Source organism: Mustela nivalis (genome assembly GCF_964662115.1).
Source record: "Mustela nivalis genome assembly, chromosome: 14".
NCBI lineage: Eukaryota > Metazoa > Chordata > Mammalia > Carnivora > Mustelidae > Mustela > Mustela nivalis.
This window is the reverse complement of record NC_139033.1, coordinates 29132327-29157183: the sequence shown is the minus strand read 5'-3', so window position 1 is coordinate 29157183 and position 24857 is coordinate 29132327.

Sequence of the window (24857 nt, the reverse complement as noted above, 5' to 3'; positions counted from 1 at the left end):
GGAAGTCTGGAAGAACAACAGACACATGGTGGAGATGTACAACTTATGAAGAGTCCAGAGGATTAGGTGCTTCCAGGGATACACAGCCTATGAGCGTCCTATAGGGAAGGGACCCAAGAGAATAAAGACTGCATGAGAGCTTAGGGTATGGGTGGGCAGCTAGACACCAACATGTGGGAGAAAAGGGAGCATAGATAAGCAAAGTCTAGAAAATAATTCTGCATGTTTTCCAAAGATCAGCCCTCACTTTGCTCAGATTCAGTCTTCACCACTGTTATACAACCAAATCAATAGACCCAAACGCGAACCACAAAACTGATGAAACTGGCTGGTGTCTTTGTCCAGGAGTACTGTTGTTACATTTTAAACTTTAGAACTTCTACATGAAGAAGAAAATCAAACTTTTTCTTCCCCTACTCACTCCATCCAATCTTAAGGAAGTTCATGCAAAATGATGTCTATTTCCAATGGCAGAAAGCCAATGACAGCAATGTTGCAAATGGAACTCTTAATTTCTTGATCAAAAGCAATAATTAATTTCAAAAAAAATCATCTATAACCCGTGCATTGAGTTTTTTGGTGGCATAATGGATCTCTTTTATCTCTCAGGAACATCCCACTTCTTTGGACAGAATCTGTTGCTTCTGAAAACATCCCTTTTGGACCACAATTCAGTTGTTTGTTTGTTATCATTTTGACTGGTTGTTTTTTTTTTTTTTTTTTTTTTTTTTGGTCCCACCTGTGCTCACTTGCAAGATATCGTTTTTTCTACAACTTAAGTGCCTCTCATTTGTCTGCCTACCACTCTCCTGCTTCCTTCCAGAAACCCCAAGGAGCTATAGTGTCCTCCCAACTGTCCCATCCGTCTCTCATTTTCCTTGTTCTGAGAAGACTTTCCCAGAGCTGGCTGCCAATTGACTTCCTGAAGATAACTCTCTTGTTCAGATTATTTAATGTCTCCCATTGCCTATAGAATGATGACCATATATACTCATCATTTTTCCATGCTTTGAACCCAACAACCTGTGAGAAACCTGTGGTTTTCTCATCATTTGTCATTATATTAAGCACAGACTCTAGTCATACTGAACTATAAGTTATTTTGAATCAAAAGTGAAATGTAAAATTTTTCTTTGTGCTTTTTCCCCTGCTGTTCTCTTTGTCAAAAATGCCTTTTTTCTTTAAACTGTAGTGCAGACTCTCTTCTCTCTCTAAATCAAATTTCATATTTACCACAAACTTAAAGTTATATTTCTAAACTGAAAACTGTGGAATCCTCCTTTGAATTCCCATGTGCCTTAATCCGGACTCATTATAGTACATAGATCTAACTTTCATTATGATTAGTATCTATGTCTATGTATATTATTTAGAAATATACCATTTTTTATGTTTATATATTATCAGCTTTAAGATAATACAATTCACATATGTGCTTGATTCGTGTATCCCTTAGAATCACCAGCAAAATTACTTGTGCCAATAATTCGCCAATATTTGGTGAGAAATTGAATTATCGAGCAGATGGACATACCTCCTGTAACTTCGTTGGTCCATCTGTCAAATAGTTTAATGACATACAAGGAAGTCCAATTTGCACAGGCTTCTATACAGCCAGCAAAACACAGAAGTCCACCATGTCATAATTCCACTAGACTGACTGATCATTGGCCCTGGAAGAATGATCCCAATAAAGACCTGAGAGTTTCCAGCTCAGCTCTTCGCTACCTGGCAGAAGTGCACAACCACATTCCCAGGTTGACTGGAATGCTTCCGGATGGATGGACACACCCATGCTGGGGGCTGTCATGGCGGCCATGTCTGATGTTCTTGAATCCAATCTGCAGATCCACTATGGCGTAATCTAATTCATCTTTACATACGCTGACCCCTATTGCTGCCTGGGTTTGGTACCTGTGGGACTATTTTCTGTTTTTTGTTTGTTTGTATGTATATATGTATGTATGTATTTCAACTTAGACAATAAGTGATTAATTTTGAACTGGAAAATGTGAGGCTTTCTTTTAGAGTTTGCAGTATCCATTTACACCATCGATTCCCCAAACCTCACAGTGAGGCAAGAGCTGTACATAAAGAAAGATGAGCATTTGGAAGATTAATAATATGAAATAAGGAGATGTAGATTGTGGCAGAAGGATGCAACCTTGAAGAGAGATTTTTTTTTTTTCTTCCTAAATAGCTTAGGCTTTTTTTTAATCAATGAGGAAATTATTGGCTCTGATATTACGTTGTTTTTCTCCTTCCCCTGCATCATGAGAGACTGAACAGAGTTCTGGAATTATTAGAAACTTCACAGAGTACTGTTGCTCTTCTTCAGGTTTATCCTAGTCTGGAGACAAATGACGATGGGTATCCTGTGGGCCCTGGATGGTACAGGCAGCTCTCTGACTGCCTCCCAGCCTGCTCCCAACCTCTTCCCTCTCACTCTTCCTTCTTCCCATCAACTCAAATCTGTGTTCTCTTCATATACATATGGTGCTTTTCTGGTTGTGTGGGACATAAAATGAAAAAGATACCCTTTGGTTTAAAAAATAGATACCCTGGAAGGGAAAAATAACATACCGGGTAATTACCTGGTGAAAATAAGTTACAATTAGGCTGCTGGCATCTCAGATGAGGCTGGTGTCTCAGACACAGTCCCTAAGGGCTTGAACTTATTTATCAAGGGAAAACAAGAGGACAATATAAGAGCCCTCGGTTTCTTTCTAGCTGAGATTACATTAGATAACATTAGGAACATTTGGGAGGCCTATTATCTATCAATTGATCAATCTATTTTTCTTTCTACATACTATCTATCTTTCTAACTACATATATGATATTTGGAATGTATACATATGCACATAATATCTACCATTTAGGTGTATATATTCATACACACACATGCAGATATGGAGTCACATACTTCTATATGTATATGTAGTTTCATTTATGTGGATATTATGTGTGCTGTGTGTGTGTGTGTGTGTGTGTGTAAGCTATATACAATCTAAGTAGAAGATCTTGCTAATAACATCATCAGATAAGAGCTGAATTTTCAACTGATATTCTCATGGTCAACTATATTTTAAAATGATGTATCTTTAGGGCCCCTGGGTGGCTCAGTTAAGTGACTGACTTTTGATTTTGACTCAGGTCATGACCTCAGGTTCATGAGATCAAGCCCAGCAAGATGGGGTACCTGCTTGGGATCCTCTCGCTCCCTCTGCCCCACTTCCTCCTCCCCACCCCCACTTGCCCACTGCTCTCTCTTTTGCTCTCTCTCTAAAAACAAGATAAAATAAAATATGATACAATTCTCTCTCTCTAAAAATAAATAAAATAAAAATTGCAAAGTGCATTATAACAAATCAGCTATGATAATAACAGTTTTCTCACTTGAAAAGGTGTGTTGCCATTCATTGATAATAGCACATCCTTAAATTTATTTCAAATTACAGAGGATCCTGGGTAGAATTGTGCCATTAAAAATGTACATTGGAATCCTGTATTTTGATTTCTGAAATGGTCAGATGCTGACATTGGTATTGACTTAGAAGAAATTTTTCCCTGTAATGAATAAGACTTCTGAGAAATCTCTGCTTCTTTGTCAGTTTCTATGATTTTTTAAAAAGGAGATTGATTACCTAGGTGCTAACTTTGAAGTTGCTCTTTTGGTCCAAAATTAAATATATTTTCCCCTTCCTACTCTAACTCAACTTTCTTTACCTTTTGGTTTTTAGTGAAAAATAGTCCCAGAATCCACATATCACATCAGAGGGTGTGGGGAATTTCCTGCTTGTGTCCTCTGCCACCCACTATTCACAGTGATTAGACCCCGTGAACAGGTTTTTCTCTAGTTGTCACCACAGGCTTCTCACAAACTGGGATGTATCTGAAGTAAAATGACCTCTCAAATGGAAGAGGACTACCACTTAATCCAGGGTCTATCATTGCATTATCCATATTTAATTTTATATTGTTTTACCACATTCTTATTTATATTTAGTCATAAATTTATGACTCTCTACAATGGTTAATATTTTATGTTATTCATATTAATGTATTTTTCTTATTTTTTGTTTAAGCTTTTATTATTCTTATAAGATGCCAGTTACACTGGATTTCCTAATTCAATTTGTTTCAATTCCAACTCCTTTCCTAGCTCTTGAAAACATAAGCAAGGAGACTCTAACCCTCACATATGAAACCAAATGATGTTATGATTGCCAAAATGAATATATCATCATGCTGGAATTTGGCTAGTATGACCAAGATCTTTAGCCTCTTTTTATAACATAATTTCCTTTTGTGGTTTCATATTCACTTTTCCTTTTTCTTTTTTTTTTCCCTTAAATTATCTACGCAGCTATTGTTTTGTCAGAAAAAACGAAAAAATAACTTTTCCTCTAATTGAGCTCAAGTCTTTGCTACAAATTTAACATATTGTTTTCTAAGAGTATGTTTGGTTAACTCAACTTATATTTTGTGTATTACAGAATAAATGTTCCCATACTTACAGATACAGAGAGGAAAATCTATATAAAAAAGATAAATTATTTAATTTGTTCTCATTTTTTTTAGTGGAATCTTAGCAAAATTTTCCTAAAGCCCAACATATAATACTTGCTTATTTCTCACTCTGAAAATGTCCTAAAATTTTTGAATGCAAAGAAAACTTATTACATTTGCATTAAGGTTAGTTATCTAGAAGCTGCCCTATTGCGCTACATTTATTTTTCAAAATTACACACATTTTACAACAAATTTTGTATTTGAACTTGCTTAGAGCTTTAAGATTTAGTTTCAGTCAAACTAAGTATCACACTATATAATACCAAAGCAATGCAATTTATAGTATAACTGAAATCTGGCCTTTGTTTTTAATAAGGTTAGTCTAGATAATACTGAAATCCCAGGAGCTTGAGGCCACCAAGTTTTTTCTAATTCTTGTTACATTCAGGCGATCAGTTCTATAATGGTGTGATGGAAATCCAACAACATTGTAGCTGCACTGGATTATGTAGCTTCCTATTTGTGGGTCAGAAGAGACAGCTAAAGGATCACAGGCCCGCTTTTCAACTACCTAGCTTAAGAGAAAGTGCGTCTCAGGGCATCTGGGTGGCTCAGTTGGTTAAGCTTCCAACTCTTGGTTTTGGCTCAGGTCCTCTGGCCAGCACTTGCCACGTGGCCCCATCTGAGTGCTGGCTGGTCTCTCCCCAGCCCCCTTTCAGGAAAGGTATCACCTAGCTTTGTACAGCGTCAGGCCTTCTTCTCAACAACAGCTTCCAAAGAGCAACTGCTTGGTGGCAGGGAAAGGAGAAGGTCCCCGCCTCTGACTATGATTCCAGTATCTCCAGAGAACCATAGTGCTCCACAGCTTTAGAGGACAGCTGGGGCCATTGGGTGTCTTCCCTCTCAGTTCATTTGTTCTTTCACCACAGGAGCTGATCCTGAGAGCAGTTTCCAACAAATTCTCTGCAAGCAAATCTTGGACACAGAGTTGGCTTCTCAGGGAGCTTGACCTGTGGGTCACCACCTATATTGCAATCATCAGCGTGCTTGTTAAAAATGCAAATGACGGGTTTTGATCCCAGGCCTCTGGAATCAGAATAGCCATGAGTGGAGGCTGGGAAACTGCATGATTAAAAAGCACCCCAGAAGTTATTTTTTTCTCATTACAGTGGAACTAACAATGACAGTTGTAATTACTTTGATTAGACATAAAATTAAATAATTGGAAGAGGGATGTCTAGAGAATTAAAAAAAAAAAAAAACTTGGGCAAGATCCTCTATCAAAATCATGGATGTTAAAATTTAAAAAAATGTCTACATGTCAACTCCATAGGGAATCAATAAATCACTTTCAGTTTACAGCCTGGGTTGGAATACGTGAGCCAAATTAACATATTTTAAAAGGATTTTATATCTCACATCCTCGGTGCTTGAAATGTTTCCCTGAGCCACTCCTTTTTTCCCCCGTGAGCTCCCTGGAACTGGGAGCCCGACTGGCCAAATTGCCACTGCTGAGCTCAGAAGTCAAATCCGCTTTCAAAGCCATTACTTTACCCTGAGACTGACATTATTGAAGTGGATATGTAACTGATGTCTTTCTTTCACATTAGAGATTAATCCTTTTTCCATCTGCCTTTTCTTTGTTGTTCAGATCTAACGAGAAACTCCAAAGTTCTGCGTGTATGAAGAAATTAACCCACTAAGCACTGCCTTGCTGAGACACATTAGGGCGGAAAGCAAACGGAAAAGTGTATGCCCCCCAGCGTTTATCAAAATACCCTCCCATATTTTAAACCCCATAAGAGAGGATACTACAAGCACTACAATCAACAGACATGAGACCCACATGGTCTAACTTGTTTGAATATCATGATTGACACGACCCACATAACCCTGACTGACTGGGTCCAGGGAGCTAATTGGAAGTGTTCCAATAACACAAGGTCAAATGAGTGTTTCCACTGCACCATTATGCCAACTGTAAAACAAGCACATGATTTGTTTTTATTTACATTTTTTATGTTTTATGCATTCATTGACTTTTTGCATTAATTTTGACTTTAAAAATATAACATAAGGGCGCCTGGGTGGCTCAGTCAGTTAAGCATCTGCCTTCAGCTCAGTCATGATCCCAGGGTGCTAGGATCCAGCCCCACCTCAGGCTGCCTGCTCAGGGGGAGCCTGCTTCTCCCTCTCCCTCCCCGCTCTTGCTCTCTCTCCCTCACTACCTCTGTTGCTATCTCTGTCTCTCTCTCTCAAATTAAATAAATAAATAAATAAATAAATAAATAAATAAAATCTTTAGAAATGTGTATAACATTGGGTGCCCAGGTGGCTTCGTTGACTAATCAACAGCCTTTGGCTCAGGTCATGATCCTGGAGTCCCAGGATCGAGTCCCACATCAGGCTCCCTACTCACCAAGGGGTCTGCTTGCTTCTCCCACTGACCTCTCTTCTCTCATGCTTTCTCTCTCATTCTCTCTCTCTCAAATAAATCTCATTCTCTCTTGCTCAAATAAATAAAAAATAAAGTCTTTAAAATAATGAAAATTAGGGGCGCCTGGGTGGCTCAGTGGGTTGGGCCGCTGCCTTCGGCTCAGGTCATGATCTCAGGGTCCTGGGATCGAGTCCCACATCGGGCTCTCTGCTCGGCAGGGTGCCTGCTTCCTCCTCTCTCTCTGCCTGCCTCTCTGCCTACTTGTAATCTCTCTCTGTCAAATAAATAAAATATTTAAAAAAAAATAAAATAAAATAAAATAAAATAATGAAAATTAAATTATTTCCTTGACTAGTGCGTTTTTCCTAAAATGTTGTGTCTGAGAGGAGTGTCTCATTCTCTCACCTCAATGTTAGCTCTTCCACAAGGGATCATCAATCTTATGTACTGACATTCCTTGAGTTTTCTGTATGAGTAGCCATGACTTCTGATGTTTGCCTTATTTAAAAACCCGTAGTGATGCTGGGGTGCCTTGGTGGCTCAGTGGGTTAAAGCCTCTGCCTTGGGCTCAGGTCATGATCCCAGGGTTCTGGGATCGAGCCCTGCAACAGGCTTTCTCTGCTCTGCAGGGAGCCTGCTTCCTCCTCTTTCTCTGCCTGCCTCTCTGCCTACTTGTGATCTTTGTCAAATAAATAAAATAAATATTAAAAAAAAAACTGTAGTGATGCTGTAGAAAGAACACAGAAGTGGGAGTAGGAAATCTAAATAATGACTCGGTCTCTGGAAATGACTAGTCTTGTGAACTGGGAAAACCATAGACTCATTTATCTTCAATTTAGTTTTTTTTTTTATTAATTTGTGAAATGGGAATAATTATAACTTGTTATTAACCTCACAGTCCTTGGACAACTTGATGAGTTAAAGAGTGTGAAAGCACTCTGAAAACAAATAGTCCATATATGAATAGAACTCTTTAACAAGAAAGCCTACACTGATTACCATGAAGCCATTTCTGTACCACAATTTGAGTCATGCAGTTAATAGAGTAGCGTCTTAAAAAGTACAAGTCTACAGATACAACTTAATCTGCTATTATTCATCAATGTTTAATCAAATCCTAGTTTTAGTGAATGTGTTTGTTCCATAAGTATTTAAATTCTTGGTGACAAGATTAGTAGGTTAAACATTGTAGCATGAACAAAGCTATTGTTTTTCCTTCCTCTTCAAACTCCACTGAAACAAAGGTAAGTGAATGATGGAAACATAATCCCCTATAACAAGGGAAATAAAAAAGCAGACTCTTGGATGTTAGAGTATCAATCACAAGCTTACCTCCTTTTATTGCACTTTGCTCTTTGGTGCTTTGCAGATATTCTTTCTTTCTTTCTTTTTTTTTTTTTTCCCTAAAAAATTGGAGGTTCCAGAGGTCAGTGGAGGAAGTCATTACAGATGTGAATGGAAAAGCAAAAGAACGAGAATCTTAAGTGGAGCCTGAAGATGGGACTGAATTGCTGCGATCTCATGATAAAACTTGAACAGATGAGGAGTTGCTTTTCATGGATGAGGAAAAAGGTGATTTCTTAAGATAGAATCCACTCCGGTAAAGCAGCTGTGAAGACTGTTGAAATGACAACAAAGGATTTAGAACATTATTACATAAACTTAGTTGATAAAGTAGAGACAGAGTTTGAGAGAATTGACTCCAATTTTTTTTTTTTTTTAAGATTTATTGAGGGAGAGAGAGAGACAGTGGGAGGAGGGACTGAGGGATAGAATCTTCAAGCCAACTCCCCACTAAGTACAGAACTCAGTGTGGGGGCTTGAATTCACCACCCTGAGATTATGACCCGAGCCAAAATCAAGAGTCAGACACTTCACTGAGCCATCCAGGGTCTCCAGATTAACTCCAATTTTGAAAGAAGGTCTACTGCGGGTAAAATGCTGTCAAATAGAATCACATGCTACAGAGAAATTGTGAAAGGAAGAGTCAATCTACGCTGGAAACATTGTCTTATTTTAAGATATAGCCACAGCCATCCTAACCTTCAGCAACCACCACCCTGATCAGTCAGCAGCCATGAGCTTTGAGGCAGAATCATCCACCAGGGAAAAGGTTATGACTTGCTGAAAGCAAATGATGGTTAGCATTTTTTTTTTTTTTCCTTAACCAATAAGTCATTTTTAAATTCAGGTATGTATATTGTGGGGTTTTTAGACATCATGTCATTGCACAGTGAATAGACTACAGTATAATGGAAGCATAACTTCTATATGAGCTGGGAAACCATAAAATTTGTTTGACTCATTTTATTGAGATATTCACTTTATGGGGGTGGTCTGGAATGGAACCCACAGTATCTCTGAGCTGTGCTTTGTATCTCTCTCACAACAAATGCAGTTCAGAACAATTGAGAGATAGTGACAGGGTGGGGATCAACTTTGTTCCCAGGGAAAAACAAAAGAAAACAAACAAACAGAAAAGATGTTGGAGGAGGGGGGTTCACAGTAATGTGGTTTTAGAATGTGGGTGAGATTTAGTGGGGTGAGTGTCGGGTCCATGATTGAAGGAGTGAGACTGATACAAAGTGAAGGTCAAGGAAAGCTTTATTTTGCGCCAAGCATAGAGAATCAAACTGACCGGCCAGGGCCATCTCTTGCAAAGAGGTGCCCTCTCTCTGCCTTGCAGACTAGCTTTTAAGGGCAAAGGCCATGTGGTTGGGCCTGGCCACGCATAAGTGGACAATGAGATTGTAACACACAGAGAAAGCTGCACAGTCCTGCTAGATCACACACGGGTGGCCAATTGAATCAATTGAATTACAATTTACCCTATAGTAGATATTTGAACTAGCCAATCATCTTGGTCAGAATTGGTGCCCAAAAGGCACCTGAAGGGTGGGGCGCATACTCCTTGGTAGCTAGGGAGACAGTATGCACCCCCACTGATTGGATACCTTCACCTGGCCTGACCCACCCTTGTATTTGGGCTTTGTTACCTGGGACTGGTTTCCCGGACTTGTTTTTAAGTAAGTCCCCTGGGGCGCGGGGGGTGGGGGGGCAGGGACAGTTTATGTTTTACTGCATAAACAACAAAGTCATTCAAAGTCATAGTTTAACTGGAAGGAAGTGCTCTGGCTAAATAGGCCCTTACAATGAGGTCTGGAGCTAATGAATGAGAAAGAATTCTTTGAGATGTCCTTGGCAAAAAATGGTGGTTTATTAAAACAAGGGGATAGGACCCAGGGGCAGAAAGAGTTGCAACCCTGGGGTCTTGAGAAGTGGTGGGAGTTAGGAGAACTAAGGAAAAGGAAGGTTTCAAAAGAACTTTCATATGCTAAAGAGGTCCTACAGGATAATGGAAGCCTTGTCATTATCAAGTTAAGGTTGTTTTCTCCTCTAGCAATGCATTAACATGAAGACAGTTGTGAAAGCCCTGGAAGAATATCTTGTGTTCTACCCAAGAGTAGGGGTAGGAGGAGGTTGAAGGGTGTCAGCTTATCTTTGTCTTCAGCCAGCCTTCTGCTCCCTCATCAACTGTACAAGTAAGCCTGCTCAGTCTCCACTGGGCTGACTGGGGCTCCCAGATTGCACACTTCATTTAGAGGGCAGACGGCTCCAGAACCCCTACAGGTCATCAGGAGACCATGCATGTTGTCTCCGCAGCCAGAAGGAAGGGGCTGAGCCAAGCACTCTCAGATAAATAGCATTCTCTTCTGGAGGGAAAGGTGAAGTCTGCATCCAGAGAACATGGTTGGCTAACTCTAATGGGAGTGTTACCCTAGTGGTGGCACCTCAACTTCAAGACTTGAAAGCGTGAGGAAGGAGCCCACTGAGAAACACACCAGCTAATGTTACCTTAGCCTTAAGCCACTGGATTTAATTATTGATCTAACATCTTCCAGGAGATGGCTTGTCCCTCATGGTTGGAAATTGTTGGTGGGTCAAAGACAGTCTTGCTCCTATCATTGATGAGGCAGATCCATCAAAATCTCTCTTTCTAAGGTATTGGGTGGATGACTAAATTTTGCTCATAAAAAGATCTGAAATGGGTGGGTGAGGGGTATATTAAGTATACAAAATGCATATTAACTCAAAGGCTGTGCTATCTTCAGACTGAAATTTTACTCATTTATTCTATTTCCAGATCTAATCTGTCCATGTTGCCAATACCAACAAGTATTAAAGTTATTTCTATATGAAAAAGTCAACAACCTAAAGATATTCTTCCATAATTGAACATAAACTTTGAGGGAAGTTTATTTAAAGGGGAAGTTAAAGATTGAAGGTTAAATTCCCATATATTAACCACTTTTCTCTTGAAATAGTGTGGTCTTAGTTGAACTGTAAGAAAAAATAAACACATGTGGGCTCCTGTCTTTCACATATCATTAATCCCACTGGAGAGTCGGCTAGTTCAGGCTTGTAGCACTTGCTGCCCAGGTCTGCACTCAGTCACAATATATTGATGAAGCCATCCAGACTGGGTAAGTTTGCAGCATGGAAATCATCAAATGCTATAAATAGTGGGGTTTTCTTTTCTTCCCCTGACAGTAAGTTCATCGGAACACAATTAATTCATAAAGCTATATTCTCATCTACAAGTAAATTTTCTTGCTGGAAGTTACTCCCCTCTGTGTGGAGAGGATGGACCACATACAAGTCTACACATTGTAAAGTACAATATAATTACAAGCTCTTAAAAAATCATTTTACAGCAATTTCTTGTTGTTAGGAGCTACAAGCAAGGGATAGATATGAAATTGTTCTCTTCCATAATGGGATAGTGGGGAGAGTACATCGGTTTTAAAGCAATAGCCGTAGCCCCAGAAAAGTCCATCCAGCAGGCATCCCCACAGGCAGCGGTGAACAATGAATATGGTAACCATGAGGGTGGCCAAGGTTAAGGTCGCATTTCCAATAGCACTACATTTTTACGAACTCCTCGAGTTCAACTACTCTCCTCACCTTAAATTGGTCCTTTTTTCTATGACTTCATCTTTTTTATTTCCCACATACTGAGGGGCTTGCCTCCGACTATCACAAAATCACACACACACACAAACGGACTTTTTCTGCAGCCCTAGGAAATGTATTCTGAACAAAACAAGCTCAGATGTGGACCTCGGTGGCCTGATCTAGAGCTTTAACCAAATACAATCTAGATTCTTATGAGAAAATGTTTCTGAGTTAAATCTGTAAATTAGGAGATTAAAAAATTGGAGACAACCCTAATTTTTCATGGGGACAACTCCATTAAAAAAAAAAAAATCTAGTGCATTTGTTACAGTGTCTGTTCTACAGATTGTGAGTCTTAAGGAGTGTTGAAAGGAAAAGGAAATGCTGAGTTAGACTAAATTCATTATTTTAGAAGGTTTTATGTGGTATTTTTTTAATCCACAATGAATAAAACTTTGGAATAGAAATGAATTAAATTGGAAGAGTTCATGGACCAGACTACCCTTTTTCATATTTTATAAATCAAACTTTTATACTATCGAGATCTGGCAAACACTCATTAACTGCTACCACCATGCAGAATGTTATGTTGCATTTAAGGTATGAGGAAAATTCACTTAAAACACTGTGTAGACCGAAGCCAGTGCCTATGAATCTGCATCTTATTTTATGATCAATGGTTAGCACACCCTGGTGTATACAGGTCACGTGCCTTTGTGGAGGAGATAGCGATAGGGTAGGCATGAGGTAACTAATATTTTCAGGTTACATATATGATTGAGAATGGATTGTGCCTTTATGAATTATTTGTGACAAGGTAGTAGCCATACATTCCTATGGGGCAGTTTTTATAAAGGAGAAGAAAGCGCTAATTTTTCTTATTCCTCCTTGGGTGTTTTTGATCTTTGGAGGTTCTGAAATCTCTGCTGGTCTAGAAAGTAATATATAATAAGTTATGTGTATAAGGTATATAAAAGATGATCTTGTCCAGCAGTTATCATACTTTATCTTGCTAAGACAATCCCCTTCCCTGTTTTTATTTCTCAAATGAATCCGTAAGCAAAAGTCCACTTTGTAAAACTGACAAACAGGCATGTTCTCCTTGAAGCAAGGACCCTGTGGATGTTCCTACCCATCCTCTAACTTCCCCACCAGTCTTGGGCATCTCCTAGCTCCTCCACATCCCCCACTCCAGGGTCTTACAAGGTATGATTCACAGATCTAGAGAAATCTCATTCTAGGAATGCAGAAGCTGAAACTCAGTGAAGCAAAGGAATACTTAGGGGGTTTAAAAACATCTTTTCTTTGTTGATTTTTTTTCCCTCCTGTAACAGATTCTCGTATATGCAGGGTTGGGAATCTTGAGGGAAGGAATAAATTTGACTCCAATCACTGACTTAAACAGCCTTAAAGTTCTGCTCAGCTGGAGGAAACTTTAGATAGACTTCTTTCTGATTCTACACCTCTGAACTCCCTGTCTTTAGAGCAGTTACTTTAGAAAACTCATAATTGTAAATCCTTTCTCTGCTCCCTTGAGATGTAAATCTTTTTAAAGCTTCTTCCCAGTTTTATAACCAGAATGTCTTTCTCAGGAACCTGGGAACCATCCTTTTGAAATGTCATCGTCAAAGAAGATAGTGCCCCAACCTCTTAGTCTCCAGGGTGGGGTGGTAATAGGGGAAGAGCTTAATTCAGAGAACCCCTTGCTCTAAACTGTAAAATTGCATCTTATCATAAAGCTATAAAAAAGTATACTGTTCCTTTGGGAAGAACGAATTTTCAAACACACCGAACTAAGATATTTTTCCTACCCCAGTTCTGAAAACCCTCCTGCCCTTCTGTTTTCGTGGAACTGAGTTTAGCCTCGATTTTTACCTCTCTCTCCTATTGCAATAGCTTTGAATAAAGTCTTCTTTGCCTGTTTGACTTTGGCGCAAATTTAAAACTTGATTCTCCTACTGAACTTGAAATTCTTGTAGCTCTATAAAATTAGGTCTAAAAGATATTGATTATAATAGTGCCTAATTTCAAGTTGTTCCGATAATCAAATGAGATAACAAAGGAAATGTTTTTAGCATAGTGCCTGGCTTGTGAGCCAGTATTATTACTAAACTAGTAATCATACTTAATAATTATAATTAATAATAATGTGTTTTTGCAGCATTTCATTATCAGTGAGGACATTGGATTGACATTTTCTTTTTTGTCTTTAAACGGCCAAAGAGTTGACTATAATAATGTTACTGTTGTAATTCATTTTCTGTTCATTTTGGTGCTAACATCTGAGGTTCATTATGCAAGTCAGTAAGTTCCTAACTATTTAGGAACAGTTAGCGAACTCATGAGTCTTTTCACCTTTGGTATTACACTTTGCCCACACATAGCTTTTTTGTTGACATTTAGCACTTCCTGTGTTTGGACTACCACTGCCAGTTCATTAACACCTCTCCAAAGAAGACCAAGGAAAGGGAAAGAGATCAAACCCAAAGAGTCAGTTGCCAGCATTGTTTTTGAAGAACTGGCATAAAGGGAATCTGAGCAATGCAGTTGGTTGGGGCCTCTATCTCTTGATGCAACACCTGGCTTTGTGCTCTGATGGCTCAACACTAGTCCACTGGCCTGCTTGTTCTGGATCACAGATCAAGAAACTATTTTATTTTATTTTATATTTTATTTGCCAGGGTGTGTTTGTGTATGAGTTATTTTGATTCAGGTGCACTTGACATTCGTTCATTTCTGAAAGCAAGTGTTTTAGGAACTACACACCTCATCTCTAAAATAAACCAAGCACCAGAGGTTGAATAAATAAGGCTATTTAATGAAACCATTTCAACTGGGCCTAATGGAACACAAATAAAGAGCTATTTTTCAACTCTGCCACAGTTTAAACTGATTACCTCCAGCTTTGAAAAGCCACAAGAATGCATAGATAGGCTCTCTAAGGCTTGGTTAAAACTGTGTTTTAACAACATTTCATATTTTTTGAAATTTAAAAAAAATAGTTGCTTAAAAATCCATTCACACTTTGATGGTTTGTATTGTTTCAAAGCCTGTTAACAAATATTGCCAGCCAGCACCTGTTGTGAGTAGGTCAACCAAGGCTCCCAACATCAATGGAGAAGAAAAAGATCCTGAAGACCATTACCATACTCTCTGCACCCTGTCATTGTTTTAATTCCATCTTTAAGCTGCACTGAAAAAGACTGGCTGTTAGAGATTAGGACTGAAGAGTTAAGTAACCCATTTCAGCTTCACTGTATTTTGCCTTGAGAAATATAAAAAAAAATATATCAAAGAAGTATTTTTTTGTCACTCTTTTGCCTTTTAATCCTTTATAGTCAAAGTACATTTCACCTGGTTGTGGTGGTAAGATAAAAAAAAAAATTATATAATATACAGGATAAGAGGTCAGGGAAGAAAACAGTGATGAGAACAATACACTTCCCAACAGGCTGAACATAGTTCAGAAGAAGCTGCCCTTCCTTGTCTGCCAAACGGGTCCTCTGGGTGGTATTTCCTTGAAGAGTTTAGATCCTCAGAGGAGGCTGGGGTGGCTAGCAGAAGTGTCTTTTCTTCTCTTTGGGGAATTCTTAAACCTAATCCTCCAGTTCTTAAAGCCAAAAATGACCTCATAAAGGATTTTCGGGCACGTCTTTCTCTGAAGGATCTTCGTGTTCTTATGTAGTATTAGGAGAAAGCTGTGGTGAACAAGGTTCAGTTATTTATTTGCATGGAAATAGCAATGGAACAGTGAAGTGTAGCAAACCAAAGACTCTTTTGCTTAAAAATAAAATAAAATTTGCCTCTTGCAACTCCTTATACAAAAGCCTCATCAACCTCTGTGAGGTCTTAAGCATGTCCTGGGGGGATAAAGGAATATGTTCTTCTTGAGTTGTGGTTATGGAACCAGTCGGGCTTAGAGGGGTGTAATTAAAGCTTTTCAATCATTCTTGTCAGTCAGAGCTGACTTCTAGTCAGGGCTTCTAGTGGCAATGCATTCTGTACAGAGGGCCAGCAGTAACTGGCTAAAGTTTGTGAAGTGTTAAACTCATTTTAGAAAGTTGTTTGAAGTTGCCATGAAGAAAAATAGTAATTGGTCACTTTTGCTCTAATAATCAGCTCATGTTTACAGATCACAGACATATATTTTGAACATAATTATAAATACATCAATGTACTGTGTAATGTGTATTGTGTAATTGTCTAATGTAGTATTGCTATGATATGCCTTCAAAACTTAGTTTTTTTCTGATTCCGTATATAAATTTAATAATTAATAATAATGTCTAATATGACATTTGCAAGGTTTGTAGTGTGATCTCTGTATTATTGAAATTATTTAAAAATCACATCCAGTGATTTTATTTATTTAGAATAATATGTATACATTTTTTCCACATTTGGAATCATTTATTGTATTCATAAAGCTATATGTTTATAATCTATCCACTGAAGGTATCCCAAAAGACAGGATTGAATGAAATTAAGGCAAAGGTAGACAGGCAGCTGTATTAAAAATATATATTCCTCTTTCTAAAAATGCACTAATAAAAAATGTTCATTTTGTTTTAGTTTCAATACTTATTTCTTTGCTTCATTTGGGCAGCAAACATCTTGAAAAACAAGTCTCTTTCTTCTATATAGATATATAGATATATATACTTGTTTATTATTTTATTCAATTATTACGAAGGAAAATTATTCCTCTACCATTCAAGGTTTTCCAGCAGAACTAAGATTTAAATTTACCTGAAACAAATTAACAGGAGAAAAAAGCCAAAATTGTATTGTGTGCACATAGAAGATCAAAATGATGTTGAGGCCTAAAGAAACAACCACAGCAGGCAGTTTTTATACTTTTTAGACAAAGAGACAATAAATCTAAGAGGAATTTATAGGACAAAGACAAGTTAACTTTGGGAACTTCGATTAGTAAGGAATTCTGAACAGAATTGGGCTGTGGTATAAATTACTAAAAAGTAACAGCAGGTATTTCATGGCCTTCTAGGCTTCCAAGTTCCTGACTTTGGTGGTAAGGATGTGTCTTTAGCTCCTGGTCCAGGGAGGGTACCCTTCACATGTGATATTTATTTCCTGTTTTCAGGTGAACAGAGGAAGGTCTGAGTGTCCTTTTTACTCAGGTTGTGTTCTAAGTGACCTTTATTTAAAATAATCAAAATGCCAAAATGGCACATTTTAGGAAAGTCTGATCTTGAACTCTGCACACTCAGTATTTACTGGATGTCTATTGTTTGCCAGACTTTATGCTAGATGTTAGCTATAACTTAAGTATTCAAAGCTGCATTTGCAAGAATTAATACTTTCCACAATATGAAGAGCACTACAAAGTAAGTGCTTTTCACACTTAATTTAGCATCTCGCCTAAGACTTCTTCCATAAGTTTAAGAGGAAGGGCCCATCTTTTTCTTTTTTTTTTAAGATTTATTTATTTGACAGGGAGAGAGACAGCGAGAGAGGGAGCACAAGCACGGGGAGTGGGAGAGGAAGAAGCAGGCTTTCCGCTGAGCAGGGAGCCTGATGCAGGGCTCGATCCCAGAGACCTTGGGATCATGACCCGAGCCAAAGGTAGATGCTTAATAGCTGAGCCACCCGGGTGCCCCAGGGCCCATCTTTTTCTATCATGGATAGCACTGAAGGGATTTTGATTATCACTCTTCATCACCCACAAAATCTATTCTGTAAAGGTGGTTGGATTCCTTTCTACATTTTTAATTCTTTTGTCTCATTCTTTGTTATTTGCATGCATGCTATTTTGCATAGTGATAATTCTCTAAGAAATTTCTGACTTGGACCAAAGTATCCTTTACTGTTCTCTGATGTGGGGAACAAAAACAAAAGAAAAAAAAATCACACTTCCTTACAACTTGCAGCCCATTGACAAGTACTGGAGACAAGCAGAATGACTTTCTACAAGAAGCTTAGCAGCCTCAATGTTAATGCCTTCCTAGACTCAAAAGGCAACCTTAGCTTGACATTAGCCCAACCTTCAGGATCCTACAAGTCTACTTTAGCATATGAAAATCCCTCTGGAAACTTCCTTTATCTCTACCCCCACCAAGACATTTGTTAGCAATCATCCTTCAAATATATGGCCCACTGATATACATCTGAAGGGTCTCATGACTAATGTTTTAGTAGACAGTAGTAAATGACTTTATCAGAACAACAGCTAGACCTTCAAAGTCCTGGAAACCATGCTTCCAAATTCCCTAGAGACTTATGCTATCCCCAACCCCCACCCAACTTGATTGTATATAATCAGTCACTTCTCACAATCTTCTTTCTGCCCGGGGGTATGGTCCTGTGCTTTAAAAAACCTTCCTTTTTGTACCAAATATGTCTCAAGAATTCTTTCTTAAGCATTCACTCCCAGACCCCAACATTTCACATCACTACCCACCACTGGTCCTGCATTTCCCCATCCTTGTGCGCTTTACAGTCTTCTAGATAGGTGTCTCCTCTCTCCTCTCTACATTTAACCCACTCTCACTTTTACATTCAGAGTGTATTTCCTATCTCAGCTCATAAAACTTCTCTGCCCTCTTCCCGGTTGCTAAATATCAACAGTGCTCCTGCATCAGCCTGGCCCACGCTCCATGCACCAGATCTTCTCCTCTCTCAGCAGACAGTGTTCTGGAATTCTCTCTTATTTATGCCACACTACAAGTGCCCATCAACATAAAACACTTCTTCTCTAGCTATTTCCATATTTTCATTTCAGTAACACTTCTTTAAAAAGTTGGATAAGTTTGGGGCACCTGGGTTACTCAGTCTGTTAAGCAGTCCATTCTTGATTTCAGCTCAGGTCATGATCCCAGGTCATGATCTCATCCCAGCTCAAAAGGGAGCCCCACATTGGGCTCTGAGCTCAGCAGGGAGTCTGCTTCAGGATTCTCTTTCTCCTTCTGTCCCTCCCCTGCTCTCCCTCTCTAAGATAAAGAAATAAATATATTGTTTTAAAGTTGTGTTAAGTTTGTTGTCTCCAATTTATTTCTTCCCATTCTTTATTTAAGTAAGGTGATGATTTAATTCATTGTGTAGTGAAATGAATCAAAGCATTGTGCTCTAAAGTATGTCTCTTTGGTATAAGGTTTATCTTGAGGCTATTATTTGAAAGAAATAGCAGACACAGGAGAAGCTTTGAAAACCAGAGTAGAACTTACCCTTTTGTAAAGAGATATTTACATTTACATTTACCTTGTAAATGTGATCACCATTTCTAGGGATGTCTCCCTCTCTGTACCAAGAGAAGGAAGAAGAGTGAGTCCCTAGAAACTTATCTATGGAGAAGACATGAACTTTAATCTGTGTAACAACCCTACCCTGTTTCTCTATTCTTCTGGGTAATCTTCCATAACTGCTCTGTTTCCTCCCCAATATCTTCTTTTGTCTTTAGCTGGAGATGGCATTTAAGGCGGTGGCTTACATCATTTCAGGAAGTTATTCAGTTTTCCTAGATATCTCCCCTGTATATAGGAGGTATGCAAGTAATTAAACTTCTGTTAGTTTTTCTCTTGTTAATCTTTTCTTATGTGTGTGTCAGCAGGGTGTTGGGGGTGGGGGGAACATCAGCCAAGAACCTAAAAGGGTAGAGGGAAAATTACTTTTCTTCCCCCACAGTAAGCAGAATATTATTAAGAATGAAAGGAAATGCTATTAATAATTATTGAAATTTAGTGCCAACTTGGGTTGTTTCAGGGACACACTGAATCCTTTCTTAATCCAGTGATCCTGAATCTCCCTTATGCCCCCAAACTGCTCTTGTCCGAGTCAACAGAAAACTCTGCTTTGCTGAATATGATGACTGATGCTCAGTTGTCACCCTACTTGAACTTTCAGCAGCATCTGCCACATTGCACGACTCTTCCTTCCCCAGTTTCTTCACAATACTTGCAGCGACTCACTTGGTCTCCCTCCTTACTGGTTGGTCACTGCTTCTCTCTCTCCCTCACTGCCCTTGTCTTCATCTTCCTGAACACTTTAGTCTTGGAGTACATCATGGTGCAGTCTTTGAAACTTCTCTCATTTTTGTCTACATTCGTTTTCCTGGGGATTTCTTCTGGTCCCACAGCTTTAAATGACATAATTAAGCTAATTAAGCTAATTAATATTAAATTTAAATTTAATATTAAATATTAAATATTTAATATTTAATATTAAATATTTAAATTTAAATTTAAATTTCCTTTCTCCTCTAAAGTCCTGCTAACTCAACATCTCAACTTGAAATTCTAATAGACTTTATATCAATAAAGTGACCAGAACCAGCTCCTGATCTCTGCACCCCAAATCTGTGCTAACTGTAGCCTTCTCAATTTCAAGTTCATGACAATTCCATCCTTCCAATTACTCAAGGTAAGTTATGTATCTGTCTCTGGCAACATTCACTACACCCTAAATTTGTACCCTCAATCCTGGAACTCAAATGTCTTCCTTGATTTATTTTTTAAGAGTATTTCTAACATTCTAATGCAATGTATCCCTTTATCATTACTGCTCCATTACTTGTTATACTAACCTCTTACATATGTGTAATCAAAAGTTACTAATATAAAATTTATCTATTTTAGTATTATTTTATTAACTATCTCTACTGAAATATAAGCTCTCAGATGATATTTTGTATATTTTGTTCTTTGTTATATTGACAGGGCCTAGAACATTCCCTGGCATACAGCTGGTACTAAATAAATAACTGTTTAAAAGAAATGAGTAAATAGAATAACAAAACTATGTCCTATCACTATTATCTCTAAAACTCAAATTATCGTTTTTCTTCTACCGTACATTTCTTTAAATAAACAATCTGATCAATTTCTCTCTTCCTGGCAACTAAGAATAATGTCTAAATTCAGCCTAGAGAAAGAATAATTTTATAAATCTGTAAGCATGCATTTAATTTTCTAGGTTTACCTCTGTTTCTGTATCCAGCACACACATACTTTTACACATCTGTGCATAAACATGTCTGGGCTTATTCAGACTTGGGTCATTTTTCTTTCTTTCCACTTCTGTTTTTTCTTGTCAAACAATCACCTCAAGGCTCAATATTTCCTCCACCAATCATTCTTTGGAAATATTCTCACCTCCCCCTTTATTTCAATGGTAGTTACTCTGCATCCATTATATAACATGTGTGACAGCATACTTTGAATTAGAATCATTTATATATGTACCTCTCTGTGTTAGATTACATAATATTTATTATTTAATTTCATTGTCTCTATGTTTATTTTAAATCTTGATCTTAAATCCACTTTGCCTACTGTAGTGTTACACAACACTGGTCCTAGAAATATTTGTGATATGTAAATATGCCAAGATCCGAAATAAGAAATCCAAATAAAAAACAATTTTAAAATCATCTCCATTATGATCAAGATTTAACTAATATTGATTCAAAACTCTCTCTCTCTCTCTTTTTTTTTTCCCCCCAAATCCCAGTGGTACTAAACTACAGGTTATAATGCATAAAGCTAGAATAGTCTTACATTTCTATGTCAGGAGAATGTGCTTACCATAAATAATTTAAAAGTAGAGTATTTCCAAACCCAAGTTACTTAAAAAGGACCTTGATTTGTTTAAAAAAAAAAAATGTTTAGGTATTTGGGTCAACAAAATTATTTCAAAAATATTTTCTTATTGGAAGTACCCCAAGTAGATGGTGTCTTGAGATTCAGTCTACCACTTCTCAGGACAGAAATTTACTGGCTCTCAACAGCTCTGCAGTATTCACCAGAAAACTGAGCTATGCCGAGCACAAATGCTTTAGGGCATCCAATCAGTCAGTGTGATCAGATGCACCTCCCTGAATATGATGCCGGTCACCGTGGAGACACCTGGGACGGGGCGGATGGGCGAGTCCGCGTAGATACTTGCAGGAGACTTTCCATGCTGCTTTTAGACCACCACCGACTTTCCTGGGATCATTGTTTGTCTTAGTCTTCTTGGGCTGCCATAACAAAATGCCATAGACCGGGGTGACTTAAATGACAGCTATTTATTTCTCACAGTTCTGGAGGCTGGAAGGCTAAGGTCAGGTTGTCAGTAGTGAGGGCCGTCTTACTCACACAGTGGACAGAGGAAGCCCTGGTGTCTGTTCCTCTTCCGAGACGGGCACTAACCCCATCATGAGAGTACTGCCTTTGTGTCTTCCTCTAAACCTAACTATCCACCAAAGTCTCCACCTTCTCAGGTCACCACCTTGGGCTTCAGAGTATGAATCTGCAGAAACACATTCAGTCCATAACACTTTTATTTCCTCTGTAGTCCAAGTTTGCTGTAGAACCTTAAACACTTAATAGGTTGAGTGAAAGTTTTCTTTTGTAGCATTTCAGGACTATCAGTGGCCTCAGAGCCAGGACAGATCTGCATAAAAACTGGTATCTGAGGTTTTACGTTCTGTTCTAACACTTCTTTCTGTTGTATGAAGTGAGTCATTTGCCTTTTTTTTAAAAAATTTTATTTATTTACTTGACAGAGACAGAGAGATCACAAGTAGGCAGAGAGGCAGGCAGAGAGAGAGGAGGAAGCAGGCTCCCTGCCTCACAGAGAGCCCGATGCGGGGCTCGATCCCAGGACCCTGAGATCATGACCCGAGCCGAAGGCAGAGGCTTTAACCCACTGAGCCACCCAGGTGCCCCTCATTTGCCCTTTTGACCTCAGATTTCTTAGATTAGAAAAATGAGGGTAGGTTGGATGAGCCTACGACTTCCTTTCAGCTTGGAAATGCTAATATTATCTGACAAAGATAACCTTCTTTCTTTTATTAAGAAAACACCTGGATTAGTCTATAAAGAGAAACGGAGCTGTTTTATTTTATTGCTTCGACGTTGAAAATTTCTGTGAAAAATATCTGTAAAATAAATTTTAAGGTCCCCTCTACTGCAGTTTGCAGAGAGCAAAATGTTTACCAGTTTGCCTCCGAGACAAAGTGAATTTCACTGCATTTCATTCTGAGTATTTAAAAAGTCAAATTCAGCAGATCAGCCATTCTCTATAGCTCATGGTTCCCTCATCTGTTCCTGATTTATGAATCTGTGATGCGCTTGACCTATGTTTATCTCTACGTTCAGCTCGATTTCAGTATGGGCTGCAAAACTCATCCTCGACTTCCGAGTTCCCAGTTTTAACCACTGACACAACTCTTTCCAACTGATAATGAAGATTACCCAGGCACTTTCTGCTGTGAGCACAGTTCAAATGTTCTTAGTGGTCTGGTTTGGACACAGAGCATTGTCCCAGTTACATTCTGATATGGCATGGAAGGATGTTACTTTTTGAACACCTTACAATAAAATAAGTCCTTGGGCTCTGGAACTTGCCAGATGTGTATTTGTAAACAATAAAACCTTTAATTCATGTTTATATCAGAAAGTGAATGATACTGTAAAGTAGTATTCAAAATTATATAGCGTCATTGCAGCTACACATTTTTCAGGAAAACAAAGCTGAGTTGGGATCCCCCTTTCTATGGCTGTAGTCTGTGAGAGGTGGGTTAACCAGCTACCATGTCAATCTTGATTCTATCTACCTGCTGATCTTGGGTTAACTTACTGAGAAATGCACAAAGTGTTCTTATCTTGCTTTTCCAAATGAAATAGTCTTTAGTGCAAAGCATAAAAATGTGTGAAAAATCTGTAATAAGCATGCAATATGTAAATGCTTTTGACTGTGGGTTTATTACACATTTAGGATAGAAAATACTGATATCTACAGACATCAAATCAACCATGTCTACAGTGGGAAAGTTGATGACAACAGTTTGAGATTTGAAAAGCCTTAGACCAAAGTGGATCAGTTGGGATGTGGACAAGTCACTTGGTTATTTTTGTCTCGGTGATAGCAGTAAGGTGGAATACAAAGCCTTGAGAGAGAAGGAAGCTTAGCATGACCGGAGCATAGACACTGCTTTTATTTGCCTCCCCGTGTTCCATACACAAGTGTCCTATCTCTGGCACAAGAACCAGACATGGCTACTGGGCAGGCACATGTGGCTACAGGAGGTCACATGAATTGTAATATATTTGGTGGAGAGGCAATTTATTCCCACACTCCTCTAACTAGAAGTTATTAATAATCAATTAGAAGTTACTATTCTTGGCGCGCCTGGGTGGCTCAGTGGGTTAAGCCGCTGCCTTCGGCTCAGGTCATGATCTCAGGGTCCTGGGATCGAGCCCCGCATTGGGCTCTCTGCTCAGCAGGGAGCCTGCTTCCTCCTCTCTCTCTGCCTGCCTCTCTTCTGCCTACTTGTGATCTCTCTCTGTCAAATAAATAAATAAAATCTTAAAAAAAAAAAAAAAGAAGTTACTATTCTTTAGGCCAAATTCAAAGAGCAGTTTCAAAGACTTAACAAATACCGTGAAATGGATCTCACAGCAATCTAAAACAGCTTACATAGGAGTTTCTTTTTATTTTGACACTGTTTTCCATCAAAATTCATACGAGGAAAAAGACTTAAAAATGTTTGTGGTTTTTATGAATGGAAATACCACTAAGGGATGATCTCATCTGTGGAAGAAACTACTCTAAAATTCTGGAAAAGTCATACAAATCATTTTTCCTTGTTTTATTTTTTTTTCCCCTCTAGTAAAAAAAGGAGGAACAGTCAAAAATTTTACAAGCATCCAGTGGCAAAAAGTCTTTTCATTCTCAGTGAATTTAAAAATTATCCTGTTTGTCCATAAGGTATTTCTATATAGGTGGCTAACCCCTATACCTCTAAGGTTAAAACAAAACAAAACAAAACAAAACAAAAAAAGTGCAGGATAATCTTTTTAAAGCCTCTGGTGAATTCTCAGTGTTAAACTGTGCTCACCTAACTATCAAAGCTTCTTTATACATAATTTTTGATAAGTAGTAATTCCCAAGGAAAATGAATCTTGGTAATTGCTTACTCTAAATATCATTCATCTTGAGAGATTTGGGG